Source organism: Thalassophryne amazonica, chromosome 4, assembly GCF_902500255.1.
Source record: "Thalassophryne amazonica chromosome 4, fThaAma1.1, whole genome shotgun sequence".
Taxonomy (NCBI): Eukaryota; Metazoa; Chordata; class Actinopteri; order Batrachoidiformes; family Batrachoididae; genus Thalassophryne; species Thalassophryne amazonica.
The window spans coordinates 92,161,668-92,181,761 of record NC_047106.1 but is presented as its reverse complement, the minus strand read 5'-3'; the positions used below and the strand labels follow the sequence as shown (position 1 = coordinate 92,181,761).

General features: G+C 43.2%; 1 long non-coding RNA gene across 1 annotated transcript; it reads left to right on the top strand.

Annotated features, from left to right (window-relative positions):
- Nucleotides 1-2,899: 2,899 nt before the first annotated feature.
- On the top strand, nt 2,900-11,624 carry LOC117509330. Its single transcript, XR_004560379.1, has 3 exons — nt 2,900-2,989; nt 9,748-9,749; nt 11,614-11,624. It is a non-coding gene; the product is annotated as an uncharacterized LOC117509330 (long non-coding RNA).
- The last annotated feature ends 8,470 nt before the right edge of the window (nt 11,625-20,094 follow it).

Here is a 20,094-nt window from a genome sequence, read left to right as displayed (position 1 = left end):
CAGAGCCAGCACCTGGGCTGCCACAGGTCACACCACTGCCACCACAACCAGAAGTTACGTCCACATCATCCCCTAGTGGATCCCTGCCACCCAGGTCCTGGAGCCAGCACCACACCACAGTGGCGACACCAACACTGAGTGCCCTCCCGGTGAAGCAGCGATGAGGTATGGTAAGGTGAAGCAGGCCTCCTCCGGTGCAGGATCCAGTGAGCTGATCACGAGAGACGCTTGGATCCTGTGCCACTTCAACTTCCTGAGCCCTCACGTCATTGTTCAGGCCAACAAGAGGGTCCCAGTCAGTGTAAATATGTCACTACATTAACCCCACGTGGCATGTCTTGTGTAGTACCCCATGCGCCTTGAGTGAAAGGCACGGGAGGCCTGAAAAGGCACCAGACACTACGTCACTGTAATACTAATCCATATGTATAGATGTGAAACACACATTATGTTGCGTTTATGACCGCTATTAGTAGGTTGCTCCCTTGTTTGCACTCAGGGTTACCACAGCAAATCCAGGGTGGCTCTGCATGTTGAGTTGGCACAGGTTTTACGCCGGGTGCCCTTCCTGACGCAACTCTGCATTACACGGAGAAATGTGGCAGGGGTGAGATTTGAACCGGGAACCTTCCACACTGAAACCAAATGTGGCCACTACCCCTGCTGCATATCATCGTCTGCATATTTGTGATACATTCTGTCAGCATTTTCGTACTGAGTTCTGGCCACATTTGACTTGCATTCAGGAGCTGCTACACTCTGAATGTGTGTGAATCAGTCAAGGCGATTTGGGTCCAGTTTCTGGGTACTCTGGCATAATTCTTACATGGCTGTCCAAATATATGTCTCTCCCGACTGCACTTGAAATCTGGGCTTTGTTTATCCTTTGGGCTGATGGGGTTCTTACTGGATAGTCAGTGACAATTAAAAGATCATGGCTAAAATGACTTTAAAAAGTTAATTTTGAAAAAAAAAAGGAATGAATGAATGAATTGCAGTGTTTTTTGTTTTGTTTTTTTGCCACACATGAGGGTACTCAGCCTTTATTGGACACAAACGGGGGGCTTCCAAGAAAAAAAAAGGTCATGAACTCCTGATCTACTCCTCTAGCACACAGTAGAAATATGGTTACCACGCTGCTAAAATCCCCTTTACACAGGAACGGGGTCATGAAATCCTGTCGAATGCCGCATGACGCCAAACTGGCACTCAGCTGCTGCCAGGACCTTGCAAGGTCCTCATGGTATCTTCTCACAAACTGCCATGATCGAAATGGTCGCTGTGAAGTATGAAGCTGCACCTGATTTCTGCAGAAGAGTCGCCAATCCCAAAAAACCCACAAATACCACAAAGGCCATGTACAAACACCTCACAGATATGAGGTCATGAGATATGACCTCAGAAAAAGAGTAATCTCATTTCAATATTACAGCCAACAGGCGCACAATGATCAGGGCTGTGTGCCATGATTTTTTTTATGAATAAAGTTCATTTTATAAAGCATTGTTACAAAGCGCAAAATGAGTTCCTTGTCAGCTGATGTCCACAGAGTTTGTCAAAACCTTTTGTGCATGTTCAAATCTGAACAGATCAGGCGGAGAGATATATCTCCTACTTCTCCTGTGGCTGATAGTTTATTCTGGGCTTCTGAAAGCTCCGGTGTCAATTCAGCAGAGGCAGACATATAGCTCATCTGTCACTGAAAGCGCATGTCACATCAGACACGTCAGACAAGTAATCTGCACCCTGGTTACTGTTATGATGACAACATGTAGCACTAACTAGCTAAAGGTCTGTCACCTTTGAAGACAAAATGAGCAAAATATTAAATTAATTCTTTGTTTTTGAACAGTGCATGTTCAGTTTCGATTTTGTGTGCATGTTTTTTTTTTTGTTTTTGTTTTTTTTTTGTTTTTTTCCACTGCCATGTGCCTGACAACACCTGCCTGAAATATGCGTGGAACAATTTCATATACAAGTAGGTACATTAAGTTCATTGTGGTCTCACCACAGTTTTACCATTTCTTCCATTAACTGTATAATCCACAGTTTGACTCACAGAGCTCAGTGTCAAGTACTCAGAAAACCAATCAGTCTCTGGTGTGACCCTTATTTGCCTCATGCAGTGCCACACATCTCCATCATATAGAGTTGATCAGCAGCCAGACGCCATTGAATGTGAGCATTTGCCCACTCAAGTTGGTTCCGATGATGGACTGCAGTCAGGTTGAGACCCCGATGAGGGCGACAAGCATGCAGATGAACTTCCTTGAGATGGTTTCTGACAGTCTGTGCAGAAATTCTTTGGTTCTGCAAACCGATTGCTGCAGCAGCTGTCCAGGTGGCTGGTCTCAAACAGTCTTGGAGGTGAACATGTTTGATGTGGAGGTCTTGGGCTGGTGTGGTTACACGTGATCTTTGGTTGTGAGGCTGATTGGATGTACTGCCAGCTTCTCTGAAACACCTTTTAAGATGGCTTATGGTAGAGAAATGAACATTCAGTTCACAGGCAACAGCTCTGGTGGACATTCCTGCAGTCAGCATGCCAATTGCACGCTCCCTCAAAACTTGTGGCATTGTGCTGTGTGGTAAAACTGAACATTTCAGAGTGGCCTTTATTGTGGCCAGCCTAAGGCACAGCTGTAAAATAATCATGCTGTCTAATCATCGTCTTGATATGCCACACCTGTAAGGTGGGATGGATTATCTCGGCAAAGGAGATGTGCTCACGAACACAGAATTGTGAACAATATTTGAGAAAAATACGTATTTTGTGTATATAAAATGTTTGCAAAACAAAAGTGTTGCATTTATATTTTTGTTCAGTTATGTCAAAAAAGCAGCAGATCTACATGGACATGAAATGTTATCTCCTAGCACACAAACTCCACATAAGACCAACAAATGGTTACACAGAAAGGTGTTTTTGCATCACCTCTGCAAATCAGGTGTGTTTTAAGCTGCACGACAGACTCACAACTGCTGCCGTGTAAAAGGGGCCTAAGCAAAGTCACATTGTAATGAGCCATTGCCACGACTGTGGCCCAGAGCTTTACCTTAGTAGTAGTTAGTAGTTAATGTTATTGATCACCATACACATTATGGCATGCAGTGACTTCTATGGCTGCTAAACCAACACTATCCAAACACTGTATTAAGATCAGTGTTTAATGCAGTTATCAGGCTTCAAGCAGAGAGGAAGGTGATTCTTATGGAAATAATGTATAGATTAATAATAACAATAATATCTCCATGTAACACATTTACTTCTTGTGTTTCAACAAGTCATTTTAATGATCTCATTCACATTCCTAGCTTGTCACAATGAAGGATGAACCTGCTCTCTTCATTAATCCATTTCACATTGTCTGTGACTATGTTGTTGTGCATCCAGGGCTATGCATAATTGTGAGTCACTCTAGCATGTCTGAACGGTCAAGACATTCCAAAGTGTGGGCTCATTTTAAAAAGGAAAAGGAAAACTTGGCTGTTTCTAAAATATGCAATGAATCCATGACAGCCCAGTGTGTTTGATTGTCTGGGCAGCACAAGCAGCCGCCAAGCTGCCACTCCAGCTTCTGTATAGATAATCAAATCCTCCAACGCCATGAGATTAACCAAAACAAAAACTCCCCCATTTCTATGCCTCAAAGTAACACTCATCAAAAATGAAATGAAATTCATTTCAGCTAGGTTTATCATAGCCATGTTGAGCAGGTAGCTCAGTGGAATAAGACTGCCCAGGAGACAGTGAGGCTTACCATAACCCTGCAGGACTTTTTTTTTTTAACAAATTACTCAATGGGTCCCTCTGAAAGGGAACAAAGATGCTTCCAAAAATAAATAAATAAAATCTCATTTGCACTGTGTCAAAAGTGAACATTTCCATGGTGGTTTGCTGACTAGACCAATGAAGTGAGCCTATCCACAAACAGTTGTTGGATATTTTGATGACATTGGTACCAAAATTAAGCCAATAAGTGACAAATTATTATTGTGAGACTTTACTTGAAGTATTCCATTTGAATATTGATATACATTCATTAAAATACCAATTTTGGATTATCACACCTCATGCATCTTCAAAAATACCAAATGGTCATTTAAATGCAGTGCAGAAATCAATGCATCCCCTATTTCCAGTGGTGTCAAAAGTACACACATTTGTTACTTAAGTAGAAGTATAGATACTGCAGTTTAAAAACACTCTGGTAAAAGTTGAAGTATCAACTTGACCTCTTTACTCAAGTAAAAGTGAAAAAGTACTCCAAAACCTACTTAAAGTATAAAAGTATAAAGTAACCTTTAAAAAAAAAAGAAAAAAAAGGTAGATGCCACTATATGAATTGAAAGCTTAATTTAAAAACTGATTCGTTCTACATGTGGCCCAAGACCCAAGACTTATTTATTTATGTATGTATGTATTTATTTATGTATGTTCATTGTTAGTTGCTTTTATATTTTCTGTTGTGTTTCTATTCAGGTTCTTTTTGCCTCTTTCTCTAAAATTGTATATAATAATCATTAGGTTATTAATATATAAACAAAAATATATTTAAGAAATATTACATTTTGAAAACAAATGCACTCGAACGTGATGAGAGCTGCTTAATGCTAACTTTTAACATTGAAAATGCCATAGACATGCTAACGCGTTAGCGTCGCTCCCGTTTTTAAGTTATAAAATACATCTATCAACTGTTTCAGAAGACCATAACAGGTCGGTTTAACATAGAAAAGGTAAACAATACTCACAGAAGTATGCTCTTTAGAGTTTTAGCGGGGGAAAATTAAGCGAAAGAAAGAAAGAATAAACAAAGCAATAGGTCGAAGCATTGCTTCAATCTGCGAACCACTGCTTCGATTGGTTCACGGTTCAAAGCAAAGCCGCGCTGCAGAAAAGTTGATTACAGGCGCACATGACATGAAATATATATATAAACATTAAACTGAAGCCAAGAGTAACGAGGCTGTTTGTTTTAAAAATGTAAGGAATAGAAAGTACAGATACTTGTGTGAAAATGTAATGAGTAGAAGTCAGAAGTAGGCAGAAAAATAAGTAAAGGAGTAAAGTATAGATACCTAAAAAGTGTACTTAAGTACAGTAATGAAGTATTTGTACTTCGTTACTTGACACCTCTGCCTATTTCCAATCCATTACTTTATAAGATATGATATAAAATATACATGTAAAAAAAAAACAAGTTTCTCAAGGAGAAAGTTGAGAAGTCATGTCAATTGCAAAAATGTGACTTTTACAGAAAGTTTCATTTTCACAAGAAAAATGCATGTGATCATTATTTACAAACAAGACACTGTCTTCTCTTGCAACATGTTTGAATGCTGAATTATAGCTGATGGAATTATTACACACATCATTGTGGAAACTTAATATTTAGCAGTTTGAGTATTGTATACCATCAAAATGTTAATGTATGCAATCAAAATGTTTCACTTCAGGAAGCTGGCAGAAGTGGTGGAGAAGAAAGGGCAAGAGGCAAGTCAGGGGTTCCAGTCAGGGAGACATCAGTGGATTCATTTCCTTATAGAAGGGGAGTCTGCAGCCACAAACAAGAGACCTGCATCCACGCTCCTAGCATTAGGAGAAGAGTGGAGATTGGAGGTGGACCTGGGTAGGCAACTCCATTTCCCAGGGGAGATCTGCAGCACCACATTGCGACCTGATGTGGTGCTGTGGGGCCACATCCATAAGAACTGCTCTTCTGATTGAGCTGACTGTACCATGGGAGGAAGGACCTCCAGTGGAGGTTGGCACAAGGTGGTTTGTGGGTACATTTACAACCTACCTGCTGAAGGAACTGGGGCTGAGGGGTAAGGAACTACACAAAGCTACAAGGGAGCTTTCAGAGGAGGCAGAGAAAGCAAACGTTTGGCTCTGGTTGAGGAGGTAGGGTAAGATATGGGGAGCCAGCAATTCCTGAGAGAGGCTAGCTGTAAGGAGTGACAGTGAGACGTTCTTGTTCACTGTCCCGCCACCAGGAGATGTTCTGGGTTAAGGGGTGAAACATCTGTCAATGGGGATTACCTGGCTGATGACCCCACAGCTAGCCTATTGGGCACCGTTGGAGGTTCAGCAGGCTTACTGTAGAGCCTAGCAGGTGTTAACACCTACCTTTGATGCAGACCCGGCACCACGAGGGGGCGTTTGGGGGCGACACCCCCTCACGTCATCAACCCCGCCTCCTGGGATGTGAGAGTTATCAAAAAATAAAAAGAAAGGAAAAGAAATACTGGAAAATATAGCAAAATATTAGTTATTCAATAATATCACGTATTTAACAAATAAACCAAATTAATTAACTAAAGTAATTCATTTTAAAACAAACGGATATGGCATGTGTCTGTGTTCAAGCGATTTGATAGGTTGAGGGTTGCGCTTGTCAGTGCGGCAGAGGGCAAGGATCCTGAGTCCAGTGATTATGGCAAGGTGGACGAACTAAAGCATGCTCGATTTATTCAAGCAGTGTCAGAGCTGGAGTTTTTTTGGAGGGGGGGGGCGCGACCCCGCCCCCTGTGATAAACTCATCGCCCCCTTAATTTTTTTTTCTGGCGCCGGGCTTGCTTTGATGTTTAATTGTGGGTCACAGATAGTATTGATATGAGTGTCAAAAATGTAAGCGTATCAGTATGTGTACTGCTGCTAGTCAAATCTCAATGATTTCCATTTGTAAGTGACAAGTCTTTTGCAGATCACAGACAGAGTGATGATAATGATGGTGTACAACATGCCATGTATTATTTAGGACAAAACAACTGAAAATGTCTCACTGAGTGCTCCTGCTCCCTCTGTGTCAGTGACTCACTGATTCAGTCTGCGCTTCCAGGCTGAAACCTGCCATAAATCTATTGATTATCATTCAGTCCACCCCACAGCCTTCACTTTGTGGTGTGGCTCTTTCCACAAGCCTAATGATGCTTAATGAATAATGCTATTCCACAAATGTCCATGTACCTTTCACCCACTGTTGTTTATGTCCTGTAGCACTTGGAAGCGACATGTAGCAGACCTATTAATTTTTCAGCAACCTCAGTGGTATTGCAGGTGGAAGTGCTGCAGTCTTTACCATGCAACATTTCCACAAGCATTTTTTTTTAACCAACACGTAGGAGAGAAGAATAAGCTTATTCTACAAAGCCATGCTTGTTTATCTTCAAAGCAAAAGTGTTGAACTTGAAAATACATTCACTTGTCCTAGCAATGATATTTTGTGGCCTTTGAGATTGACAGTCGGCTGGTAAGAGCTTACAGCATGGCCGTAGCCAGAACCCTTTTACTGGGACATGTGCCCCAGTATTGATCTGGCCTGCCCCAGTAAAATCTAATGGACAAATTTTAACGACAGCCCAACTTCTTTGTCAGTGGATTCAGTTGAAAATACTTGGGAAGGAATGGGTGTTTTTGTAATTCAAAGTGTAAAGGCAACCCGATATACCTGCCTAGTGTGCACAGTCATCAGACATCTATGCACATCAGTGAAGAAGAATGGCATTTATTGGCATTGTTCTCAACATTTAACCAATCTAATTACAGTTCAATACAATCCAACCACTGGGGGCAGTGGGCAGCCACAGTCCAGCACCCAGGGACCAACTCCAGATATAGACATGCTGCCTTTGTCAGGGATGTAGACTGGAGCAGACCCTAAATATGCCTGTTTTTGATAGTGAGAGGAAACTGGACTGCCCACATTAAACCCACACAGACAGAGAACATGTAAACTCCGCACAGAAAGGACCTGGTTGGAAGCAATACCAGGACCTCCTTGCTGTGAGGCAACAAGTGCTCACCACCCAAGTAGCATTGTTGCCAGGTCTATGTTTTCCAGTAGACTTGATCTACTTTTGAAGTCTTGTCATACATGAAATTATTTTTCCATTGGTTTGGCAAACCTATTTTTTATTCAAATTATGTTGCACTGACTTGTTGGCTGTATGTGGGAGACGGTAAACTGGGTGTTCAATTTTCAAAGACAAATTCCTTCACTGCTGCCTGAAAGAGCTTTAAACATATTTCCACATGTGGCAATGGCATGGATGTGTTCTAAAGATAGCGAACCAGCAGGGAGATGAGCTATTTTAGTATCAGGTACATGTGAATAATTTGTGTTGACATTACAGAGACAAAAGCAAGGTGTTGCACTAAAAAGTTAACATTTTCAGCATCTATCAGAGCTAGAACTTCCTGTTCTAATATCATATTGTGCAAATGCTAAAACACAGTCTTCCAGTTAAGAAAATTAATGCTATTGTCATTAACATAGCAAAATGTGTAGTTCTTACTTCATTATCTACCATCGGCTGCTTCAGTGAACACGGGAATCTAATTAAATGACGTTCAAGGAGGTTTTATTTTCTTTTTAGAAATTCTTCTACAAGTCATAAATAAGGGTAAGCCAAAATGGTTTTAATGAAGTAAATACACAGCCAATTTATTCATTTTTCAGAATCAGAATCAGAAGAAGTTTATTGCCATTGCCAGTGAACAGGATTCACAGACTAGAAATTTGCTTCGGTACAATGGTGCAACATTAAGAAGAGATAAAATGCTAAGATAAAATATAACATATGTGTCAAAATAAGATAAAATATAAGATAAAAAAAATGAAATATGAAAGGCTGTGTGCAACAGAAAAACAGAGAAACAGAAAAAACAGTGCAGTGGGAGGAGTGCAATTAAAAACCAAAGTACACTGTTTAAAGTGACCCGTGTTAAAATGATAAAGTGACAGTTAAGCTTAAGGTGACTGAGTTATGAGGAGTTCATGAGTCTAACGGCAGAGGGGAAGAAACTGTTCTTATGGCGGGAGGTTCTGGTCCGGATGGACCGTAGCCTCCTGCCCGAGGGGAGTGGTTTGAACAGACCGTGTGCAGGGTGAGAAGGGTCAGCTGTGATCCGACCTGCTCGGCCCAGAGTTCTGGAGATGTGTAGGTTGTGGAGAGATGGAAGGCTACAGCCGATCACCTTCTCAGCAGAGGCCGCAATGCGCTGCAGTCTGTGTCTGTCCCTGGCTGTGGCCCCGGCGTACCACACCATGATGGAGGAGCAGAGGATGGACTCGATGATGGCCGTGTAGAACTGCACCATCAGCTGGACAGGCAGCTTGGCCTTCTTCAGCTGCCGCAGGAAGTACATCCTCTGCTGGGCCTTCTTGATGAGGTTGCTGATGGTTGACTCCCACTTGAGGTCCTGGGTGATGGTGGTGCCGGTACATTCATATGTATTGTGAGAAAATTATTCAAATGTTTTGAATGAATAGGATAAGCTGTGCAAGTTGATATGGGGTAAACAGAAGTATGAACATATACAGGGGGTAAAAAAAAATGCCCTATTTTCTTTTTGATCTCATTTTTTACTCAGATGAGATATTTTGAAAATTCTTTCACCAAACATTAGCAGAATGATGGGAGATTATGTCCTTCAAATCTCATAGATATTGAAACATTTTTGGTGGTCTGTCCTTAATAGTCCAATCATGTCAACATAAGAAGGGAAATCAGGCACATACCAGCTGACATGATAACAGTTACAAGGTTTATACAAATTTTACAACAATTAAGATCAACAAAAAGAGTCCTTAATTGAAATTAAAGTGGACCATTTTGGGCCTTTAATCTTAATGCGTCCAATTCCACAACACATGGGGCTTCCAACACAGGCTGGGCCTCCAGTCATTGGAGCAACAGGCAGGGCATCCTGAGGTCAGTCCGGCACCCTCCGGTCTGTAGCCGTTAATCCTGCAATCGAATGTGATGTTGTTCACACCTCAGACAGAGAGAAAAAGAGCAGAATCAGTCGGCTTGTTCCTGAGTCCACGCAGTAAAATCCTTTACACAATGATGCCAGTTTTTAATGCAGTGCCGCCTGAGGGATTGAAGGTCATGGGCATTCATTGTTGGTTGTCGGCCTTGCCGCTTACATGTAGAAAGGTCCCCAAGTTCTCTGAATCTTTTGATTATATTATGGACTGTAGATGATGGAATCCATAAATTCCTTGCAATTGAACATTGAGAAACATTGTTCTTAAATTGTTGGACTATTTTTTTCATGCCATTGTTCCAAAGTGGTGATCCTCACCCCATCTTTGCTTGTGAACAGCTCAGCCTTTTGGGGATGCTCCTTTTATGTCCAATCATGACACTCACTTGTTTACAATTAACCTGTTCACTCGTGGAATGTTACAGACAGGTGTTCTTTGAGCATTCATCAACTTTCCCAGTCTTTTGTTGCCCTGTCCCAGCTTTTTAAAAATGTCTTGCAGGCATCCATTTCAAAACGAGCAAATATTTGCACAAAAACAATAAAGTTTATCAGTTTGAACATTACATATCTTGTCTTTGTGGTGTGTTCAATTGAATATAAGTTGAAGAGGATTTGCAAATCATTGTATTCTGTTTTTATTTACATTTCACACAATGTCTCAACTTCATTGGAATGGGGTTGTAGTTGGACCACCAGTTGCCTTCACAACAGCCCTTTTAATTCTTGCTAGCATAGATTTGACAAGGTACCAGAAAGATTCATCAGAGATTTTGGGCTGTTTTGGTATGAATGACAGCATTACACAGTTACTCCACCAATTCACCACCACCTCCCTAAATTGTTGATACAAGAGAGGATGGATTCATTCATTTATGTTGTTTACAGCAAATTCTGATCTTAATATCTAAATGTTGGAGCAGAAAATGAGACTCATTAGACCAGGAGAAATTATCCCAATCTTCCACTGTCTAAACTGTGTCCAGAGTTCACTGTTCTTAGCTGAAAGGGGTGGCAGCCTGTGACATGTGCTGTTAATGTGGACATCAGCTTCAAAATGTAATTGGTTCTTCTGTACACCTGGGATTGAATGAGTGATTACTTGAGCTATTGTTGCCTTCAATCTAAACAATTCTGGCCAGTCTTCTCTAACCCCTGCCATGAATAACCCAGAAAACTGGCTGTTTGCTCTTATTCAACCCATTCTCAGTAGAGCCTACAGATGACTGTACAATAACATGACAGAAGCACTGCTGTCTGCTTGTTGATTGATTTGATTGTATGACTGATTATGCAAAAACTGCTAAACTGATTTTCTGGAAACTTGATGGAAGTGTGGGTTATTGGCCAAGGAACTAACCAATAGCCTTTGGAGCAAATCTGTTCAGATTAGATTAGATAGAATTTTGTTGATCCTTTGGAAAGACAGGGAAATTGAGGTTCCAGCAGCATTCCATAGCAACACACAGAGTAAGAAGCACACAGAGTATCAAAAGTGAAAGTAAAAAAAAAAAATTATAAAAAAAAAAAAAGGGAAGAGATCCGGGAAGAGATCCAGGAATTTTATTTTCACTTTAAGTGGAAAAAAAAAAAAAACGCTTAGTGCCATTCTAGTTGAATATTTTATCAGCATGCTACAAGAGAAAAAAAGGCTTCCCGGAAATCTAACTTTAACTAAAGGTCTACCTTCTGCCACTGCTTATTGGACAATAGTCAGGAGCAGTGCTTGAAAGTTTGACATAATCAAACTACAGTGGTGGTGAAATCTGAAAAGCCGTGGCTTGTGCATGTGAGCTGCTTGGAGGAGGTCACTCAACTGAGCAGTACTATACCAGTGTGTAAAGGCCAGTGGTCATTTTCTCCACATGACAAGAGCCATTGTTACTTTTGTTTGTTTGTTTATCTTTTTAATAACATTGTAATATTCACTATATTACAAAGGAATTAACTTTTGGGTGTTTGTGACACAGAGCAGCACATTTCAGGTTTTTGTACCTCTGTCAGAAGCCCTACAGTAACTTCCTTTGAAACTTTCAAATATGCTGGTTGTCATATTTCTACTGAAGCCGACACACACAGGCTGTCAGCACTTGTCTATCAATGTGTCCTTGAGCAAAAAACCCAATAATTGGTCCCGGTGCTCAGCTCAGCACCTCTCATGCAAGCTGCTGGCATTGGTGTTTGAATGCAAATTTTAAGCTGCTTTTAAATAAAAGTGTTCTCCAAGTAGTTACCTTTTAAGTGTGATTACTCACAAACTGAATGGCAGTGAAGTTTACACTGTAATGCAATAACAGGGCATCATCAAAATCAATGCGTTGGTGCTGCAGCATGACATGCTGAGAGAATGAGCTAGTTTTTGATTCATTAGTCTGTGTTGCAGTGCTGGTTTTATGATCCTTTTTTTTTTTACTAATAAATCACAACAAACAGGAAAATAAGGAAAGAATCAGGGCATCACGTGTCGGTGTTCTCCCCAAGCTTTGGCGATATTAGCACTGTTTGAAGAGAGGCTTTTCTGTATCAGTAAACATATGTCCATAAAAATATACATTCATTTTCTCCAGGTTGTCTTTTCTACAGGAAATTGATGTATTTAAGCAGTCAGAAAACATATGTAAATGAGCAGAAAGACACAACAATGTGGATTTTCTGCAGTGTGTGTGTGTGCGCGCGCGTGTGTTGGGGTGGGGTATGTAAATGTTACAATGAAGAAAACAAACATACACGCACACATTAGTTAGGCTTGGGCAATGTCCGGTTAATTGAAAATTTACGATGTGTGCAATAAAACATCATGCTGGATGATGAAATCCTTGTTGTCATTTGGCGGGGGGTGGTGGTGGTTGTATTTTGTCCGTACACCGTTTTCCATTGCTTAAAATATCTATCAATTAAATAATAAATTAATTACTTTTAGCTTACTCATTATGAGCAATTTATCTTGAGGAACTAAGTAGCAGCACACCTCAGCTGATTTTCCAAAGCAGCTGTCACCTGGCAGCATTTGAAACAGCTGAGTTCTCCTCATCCACCATTTGGCAAAGAGCCCTCCTTGCATGTCTGCAAAACTTCGGCAGGTGATCTCTTTTAGATGTCAAGGATTTCTATTCATTTTAATTTTTTTCTGTGCCCATAGCTCTGAGCCATGCAACACAGTGTCTCCCTCTGGCACATTCTGTACGTTGTGTGTTGGGGGGTTTGGCTGGATGTTTTTGTGTTGTTTTCTTTTCTTTGCTCTCCAGGTGGTATGCAAACTGGTTTTTGTCTGTGGAGAAGGTGCTGGCAGAAGAGTCCTTCACCCTCATCAGCATGATTTACAGCACCTGTGGATGATGCTCACGTGCAAACTTAAAGACTTTCAGCTGAAGCAGATAATGAGATGGCGTTCTGCATTTAAGCCATGAGTGATTCAAGCAGAATTGCTGGGAACTCGACCTTGTGACGTTCGTTTGTGAGACGCTGAGGACCGCGCCTGAGTTTGACACATCGTGCCTGTGAAGGAGGACGGGTGAGGGACACATACTGTCAGCACACATCAGAGGTGATTGATTGTCTGAATAAGTGTTAACAGTAATTTTGTATTTTGTTACGCAGTATATGTGCATATTGATGAGAGTTGTGCAGCTCGCTTCTCACGGCCGTGGCGTGCGGACAGATGATCCTCCACCTGTTGTGAGAAGCTGCTCATTTACATAAAGCTTAAATTCAGACCTGAATGTGTTGCTGATAGTGTGTGCCTTTGAAGGATATTAGTTGTAGCTGTTGACTTACCTCACCTCTTCTATCCTTCACAGAGTCAGTTTGTCGTGTCCACCTGGGGGGTGTTTGGCGGTGAATGTGAGTCCAGAAGCGCCGGGCTTCAATCCCTTTGGGCACTGGAGAGCACGCCGTCCTTCACTCCGCCAGACAAACGCACTTTATGTTGTACACCGAGTTTTGCACAAGAGGGGGATAATAAAATTGTTTTGTTTTTTGGAACCACTTTCTGGTTATTTAGCGCTGGGTTCAGTCAGACGCAGGTCCGCTCCTCAACCCACGTCGGCACATAACAGTAGTTCCCGGCCATTCTAAAATGGACCCAGCGGCAGAAGCGGTTCCATTTGCCGAAAGAGTTCAAGAACACTTGGAGAAAATATGGGAGCAATTACAGCATCTCGCAAACCAAATTAAACAAACAGATGCCCGCGTTACGGAGCTTGCAGCGCAAGCCGTTCCGCTTCCTGCTGCTCCAGCTGTGGCACCATCGATACCAGTGCAGATAACTCCGTCACCCAGAGATTCGGCTTCCGAACCCATTATTTGTCATCCGGAGCCTTATGCGGGAAACGTTGAAGCCTGTGCTCCGTTTTTGATGCAATGTTCTCTGGTTTTTGTTCATACCGTTGCCCAACGGTTGCTGAATCTCAGGCAGGGGAGGCGGAGTGCGGCGGATTATTCTGTGGATTTCCGAATTTTTTCTGCTCAGTCCGGTTGGAATGCCGCAGCTTTAAGAGGAGTGTTTGTGGATGGTTTAAACGATTCATCAAAAGACGAGCTAGCAGTCCGTGACGAACCAAAAGATTTAGATGAGCTAATATCTTTGGTTATTCGTCTAGATGATCGGATAAAGGAGCGTGGACGCGAGAGAGGGCGGACATCAGAGCGGGTCTTTTCGTTTCGGGGCTTTCCCCGACACAGATCTGGGCTGCCTCTTCTTCGTCCCACTGAGACTCCTCCGACGGGACCTCTGGCTCCTCTTGCAGATGAGCCCATGCAGCTCGGACGAGCTGAAGCCGTCATATTGCCCCGTCACATAAGCGTCAAGAAAAACAGTGATGACGTATCTCCAGGTGTTCTGGGACAGGCAAAATAATTGACACACACACACACACAAAAAAAAAAAATTATTTGGGCTGTTTTTGTTTTTTTGTAAGGGGTTATAAATTGTTTGGGGATTTAGAGGCGGTTCTGGTGGAGTGAACGACTGGCGGTTCGGAGCTCGGCTGGACTCAGTCATTCGTTGGTTTTTATTATTTGAATTTAGGTATTTTCTGTTTGGGATGGGGTTGTTTTGTTTTGTTGTTTTTTATTTCCCTGCTTCCCTAACCCCAACCTCACTCGCCCTAAGACCGTTCGTCTTGTGGGTTGTGGGGTGGTGCAGGTTGGTCACGCTGAGTGTTTCTCAGAAGACTTCTGCACCTGGGGGGGGTTGTCAGAGGCGGTTTTTTTTGGGTTTGGTTAGGACCCGGTTCCACTCCAGCCTCGGTGGGCCTTTGACCGTTCCTCAATGGTGTTGCCAGGGTGTGGTGCAGCGGGAACATACCTCAGCCGGAGGGGTGGGCCGATCTGTTGCCGTTCGCCATTTTGGTAGTTCCGCCCCTCCCGATTGGCTGGTGGTATGGTCGGGTAGGGGCACCGGACGTATTTCCGGTTTTCCGCTGCGCTTCGGGGTTGGGGCCGGGTTAGTTTTTCCTGTTTCCTTCCCCGGCTTAGTAATTTTGTGCCGTTCGCCAAAATTGAGCCGATGAAGGGCTCTGGGAGTGATCTGGGGTCTTTCGGGGTGCTGGGGGAGGTAATAGGGTTTGTCGGTTGTTTTATTTGCCCCCGGGGTAGTTTAATGAAGTCCGCCGGGGGTTGGATTTTTGTGTTTCTTATGTTTCCTTCCAGGTTCCACCTCCAGGGTTGATGGGACGGTCCTCTGGGGGGGAATTGGCTTGTGGGGCCGGCTAGCCAAGTGTGGCCGGGTCTGGGGTTCCTGGGTTGTGGGGAGGGTGCCTCCTGGGGTTGATGGTACGGTCCTCTGGGGGGCGCTGCTGCTCCATGTGTACCTGGAGACCTCTGTGGGATTCCGGCTTTGGCTGTTTCTCCTGGAACTGGTGGTAAAGGTCTTCTGGGGGGTGTTGGGCTCTGCAAGTCGTTCTGGGGGGGTTGTTTGTTATTTTTCTTTGTGAATTTATGTTGGTATTGTGTTGTTGGGGCTGTGTTGGGTTTTTGCATTTGGGAGTTTTTCTTTTCTTCCCAGGGTTGGATGGGACGGTCCCCTGGGGAGGTTTTGGGTGGGTTTTGTGTTTTTCTTGTATGTTAGGTTGTATATGGGACTTTTTTGGGGTTTTGTTGATGCCAGCCGGCCTTCCAGCCACGGTGCCCTGTCCTGCTGTCTGCTGTGGACCTTGGGAGCGTTACGCCGTCTGCTTGCTGTTATGGACCCCGGAGGGAGGTGCTGTTCTCGGGCCTGGTTTGTTCGGTCACCGGGAGGCTTCCCGTTGATGGGGGGGTACTGTTGTGTGTTGGGGGGTTTGGCTGGATGTTTTTGTGTTGTTTTCTTTTCTTTGCTCTCCAGGTGGTATGCAAACTGGTTTTTGTCTGTGGAGAAGGTGCTGGCAGAAGAGTCCTTCACCCTCATCAGCATGATTTGCAGCACCTGTGGATGATGCTCACGTGCAAACTTAAAGACTTTCAGCTGAAGCAGATAATGAGATGGCGTTCTGTATTTAAGCCATGAGTGATTCAACCAGAATTGCCGGGAACTCGACCTTGTGACGTTCGTTTGTGAGACGCTGAGGACCGCGCCTGGGTTTGACACATCGTGCCTGTGAAGGAGGACGGGTGAGGGACACATGCTGTCAGCACACATCAGAGGTGATTGATTGTCTGAATAAGTGTTAACAGTAATTTGGTATTTTGTTACGCAGTATATGTGAATATTGATGAGAGTTGTGCAGCTCGCTTCTCACGGCCGTGGCGTGCGGACAGATGATCCTCCACCTGTTGTGAGAAGCTGCTCATTTACATAAAGCTTAAATTCAGACCTGAATGTGTTGCTGATAGTGTGTGCCTTTGAAGGATATTAGTTGTAGCTGTTGACTTACCTCACCTCTTCTATCCTTCACAGAGTCAGTTTGTCGTGTCCACCTGGGGGGTGTTTGGCAGTGAATGTGAGTCCAGAAGCGCCGGGCTTCGATCCCTTTGGGCGCTGGAGAGCGCGCCGTCCTTCACTCCGCCAGACAAACGCACTTTATGTTGTACACCGAGTTTTGCACAAGAGGGAGATAATAAAATTGTTTTGTTTTTTGGAACCGCTTTCTGGTTATTTAGCGCTGGGTTCAGTCAGGCGCAGGTCCGCTCCTCAACCCGCGTCGGCACATAACAGTACAGTGCTTATGCATAGCTTTCAATGGCCTGATGCATGCCCCCATCACTCCATGCAAGGCAACTCTGATTGACATTTCAGATGAATTATTTCTATTTGTGCTGTTAAAACTTGATGCTCTGTTGCACACCACTGTGCTGGACCTCTCTTAAGTGAGCATGAGCAACATACATGTACAAATAAAGATGACTCACCATCCTTCATAGGCCATGGGCTTGTGGGGTCCCTGGTCAACACCCCCTCCCCACAGCTGAACAAAAACAGTATTTTTTAGAAAGTTTAGGATGTCAACAAACTGAAATTAAATGAATACACTGGGACTCAATATCTCTTTCTAGCACTTCCAAAACGGATTGCCTTTCATTGCTATGCTGATGATACTGGATGGATGAGATTTATTGTCATTGTCATTACAAGTGCAACAACAACGAGATTACGTCCACACTCACATTTCCACAGACAACCAGCAATTAATCCACAAATATTACTTGTTTACTGTAATAATGGCACACATCGAAATTAAGACAACACATATACATTTGACATTGTTTATGTGCACTAAACTTGAAACAGTCCGTTATCGAAATTGAGGCGATGTGAGTGTGTGGTAGCCACTGCAACTGGAGTCGTGCCGCCGCCAGCTTGGGGGGAACGGGGACCTGCCGCAGCTAAAACTGCACAGCCCTCAGAGGGGAAAGGGGTGGCATGAGTGGTGGCCAGGATTGGGTGTATTATGGGGGACAGGAGGTGAGGTAAAAGGGAAAAATGGAGCATGCTTCAGTCTTTGTCCATGTGTACATCTGTCATTTTATTGTCTTTGTGGGTTGAGATAAGAAAGGAGCCAAATAATCTCACCAAGGCCTGAAGATATTCCTCTGGAGGAAAACAGTCGGGCAATTTGTCCTTCAGGCTTGATAAGCCTGGCGTGTTGTGATTTGAGCAGTGAAAAACACTTTTTACAGCTTCACTAGAACAACCAAATCCCAATTATGAATTAAGACTATTCCAAATTGTAAATTAAGAATATTCCCTGGCCTCCGAAATCTTTAACTTCATCTGCAAGGCACGCATCTGCTCCAAGATGTCATCCAATTTGCATCATTGCAGTCTGAGAATGCACTACCTTGCCAACCTCGTTAATCATGACGGACAAGCGAGGGGCCGTGGTTCTTGATGCCACCGTCTTGCCAATTTTCCGGTAGATCAGGGCAGCACATAAGCCAAACAGTACCAGCCCTGCTACCATAAAACCAAAAATGAATAAATCCTCAACATCCTCAACGGAGAAAGGCGTCGAGTATGCAACACGCCAAGACCCCCAGGAGTCGAGAATATAACCCGCAGGATACATTCCATCTGGGCAGGTAGGATCCTCCGGTCCTGACCTTCTTGTAGAAAAAAATGGTGTCAATAGCGTTCAGAGACCAGCTGATCAATTCCATGGTAAATCCAATAGTAGTCCAATAGATCCAGTATCCAATATAATTTGAGGAATTCACAGTCTGGTGAAGTAGGGACTTGAAGGTTAAAGCAGAAACAGAGATAAGGGAGAGTGTAGGAGATGCGACCGCCCTTGTCGGAGTCCCAAGTTGAGATATACAATTGAGCAAATACTCAATTGTATATGCCGATAACTCCAGGTAATCTTATCCATATAAAATCTTTAGAAGATTGCCTTGCATCAGTGAGAAGCTGGATGTATAGTAACTTCTTACTTTTAAACTCTGATGAGACTGAAATGATGGCTCTTGGTCCAGCCAGACATCGGCATTAATTTGACCAGGTAGTGTTTTGCTTAGGTTTGTGTGTTACACATCATATGGACAAAGTTAGGAATGTTGGGGTAATTTTTGATCCTATGTTGTCTTTTGACCTCCACATTAGAGTCATTATGAGGACTGCTTTCTTCCATCTGCAAAATATAGTAAAGACTAACTGGGGTACCCGGCACTGCCTGGGTTAACCTGTTTTAGACATAAGCCAAATGCTAATCATTTTAATCAAAACAATTGCCCAACATTTGTTTTTGTAATGCTGATGTCTTATAAATATAATAGTTAATGGGCTAAACTAGTTTGTCCAGCAGAACTATAAGAGGTGGACTCCCCGAACTAAGTGGAAATACTTGGTTAAAAGACAAGTCCTTCATGCAGACTTTGTTTTGCAATCAAATTCATAATAAAATTACACACAAAAGGTAGGTAACAGTAAATGTAAATATCAATGAATCAAAATTGAGGTAGTGGTGTATTTCACTGTTTTTACATTGCAATTTTACTGTCACATGGGCCGCAGAAGAGGAGGTACTGCTGGCCCACCACCAGATGGCGCCCTGCCATGCTGGCACCTTTTGCCCTGCAGAGGGCGCACAGACTGGTTGGATCCTCCAGGTGCACCGTTTAGCTGTCAGCTGCCAGTCATTATTCATCACCACATCCATAAGAACCTGGGAGAGACACCATAACTCTGCTGAGTGATTCAGCTTACCACGCAGGTAAACTTTCTCAGCCGTTTTATGCCGTTTGCACATTCATTGTTTCTAAAGTCTTTGCAGTTGTGACTTATACTTGCAGCTTGTAGCCGAGTTTGTGGAAGTTGGAGGAGTTGGCGTCTGCACTCCTCACTTCTGACTTACTAAGTATAACAATTGACACTGCACGTCCTCCAGTTTTTCCTCTGCACTCTGGGAGTATCTGGATTTATTCCTACAAGAGTTGCTCACTGTTTGCTGGGTGTTCACACACCCACCCTTAACCTGTTTTTGTTCCTGCCAGCAGTACCGGGTCTGACAGCCACGAGCGGTGGCCACCTGGGGGAATCGGGACTTGGCGGCTCTGGTGTGTTGCAGGTCTCCATTGGCGGTGGAACTTTGTGGGTTCCGGCTCTCCTCTGGATAGGCGTCTCCTACCCTCAGGCCTGCCCATGCGTCACCTTTTTGATTACTGATTGACTGAAGCATATTTGGTTTTGTTTGCACATATGCATAATAAATTGTCATTTATTTGACTTCCTGTTGGCCGTTCATTTACGCCCCCTGGCGTGGGTCCGTGTACTTCACTTTCCCAACATTTACAAATATAAAATGAATGTATTCAGACAGGGTGGCAAACTGGGTTGTACAGGACAGTCAGGTGCTTAACAGTTGAGAACATAAAGTAGCTGAAGAAAGGGATTAAATAAACAG